Raw genomic sequence first — 1,377 nt, 5'->3', positions numbered from 1 at the left:
ATATATATATATATATGATGAATGTTTTTGTAAATATGATTATATTTAATGATTATATCTTTAATATAGTATGTTAAAATTTATTTTAACATTAATATTAAATCTTTATTGTTACCATCTCCTCCTCATCCTTGTAATAAGAAAGATATGTTAACATGAATAAAACTTTGCCATAACTCTCTTTGATTGTAGCAGTAAATTATTATATGTGCGATGTGTTAATAACAGATTTAATGTATTGTATTGAAGAATAGAATTATAATAGTAAAAATAACTTTTTATTTTATTTATTTATTTATTTATAACAAAGCAACTTGTAGCAAATACTGGGTAAAGCTTAATTTTTTATCGCGGAAGTATTGTTTAAACGATGGACAAGCAATAAAAGATTTATGCAAGATATTAATCTTGCTGAGCACACACGTAGGAAGGAAATGTGATTAAAAAATAATAAGAGAAACAATAATATATCATATAGGCCTTTTCAGCGATACAACTGCCATTATTTATCAAATATAACTATTTAGAATACACGAATTTGAATAATATCAGACTTGATTCAAAAACTTCTTTTCTAAATTCATTGCACATTTTGTGCTAGTTACAAAAATTTTTCATATACGTTATTTTATTATATATATTAAAATATTCATGTGTTGTTTCAATAGTAGCAGTTGTAAAAAATTCTCACTTTTGCTTTAAAAGTTATATTATTACAATATAATTTACAAGCATTGTAAATCAATTTTTCTGTTTTCAAAAATAGAACTTTTAAAGAACTTAATCATTTGATTTTAGATGCAAAGATTCTAATGATCGAATAGACTGTTGAATAAGCATGAGTCATATACACACATATCAATGAAATCATGTCACGCCATTATGAGTCATACGCATCAACATAATTTTGTTATTATTAGAAAATGGAAAAATTTATACCATGAAAAAGATATTTATAATTCAGTTATAAAAATCTAGAAATCTCTCTTCTTTTGTTCTGTTTTTTTCTAAAATACTATTTCTAACATATGTAATATATAATTAAGCTCAAGAAATCAATAACTTCTCAAAGCATATTTGGAAAGACTGATTATCTTAACGCAAAAAATGAAATGTCAAAAATTTTTATTACAAGCCAAACCTATCTTTAATACTGCTGTATTTGATAAAAAGTATAATATAAATATCAAAATTTTTTCTCACGTATGTAACAAATTAATTATATCTAAAAATTAAAAAATTCAATTATAATTATTTATCTATATATTTGTCCTCATATATCTCAAGTGATATTGTGTATATGTATGTATTGCTATATCCTATATTAACTTTTGTACGTTTTGCACGCGGCAATAAAATAACGAGAAAGCACATGTA

This window comes from Trachymyrmex septentrionalis, unplaced genomic scaffold (genome assembly GCF_001594115.1).
Source record: "Trachymyrmex septentrionalis isolate Tsep2-gDNA-1 unplaced genomic scaffold, Tsep1.0 scaffold97, whole genome shotgun sequence".
NCBI classification, from domain to species: Eukaryota; Metazoa; Arthropoda; class Insecta; order Hymenoptera; family Formicidae; genus Trachymyrmex; species Trachymyrmex septentrionalis.
This window is presented reverse-complemented; position numbering follows the sequence as displayed.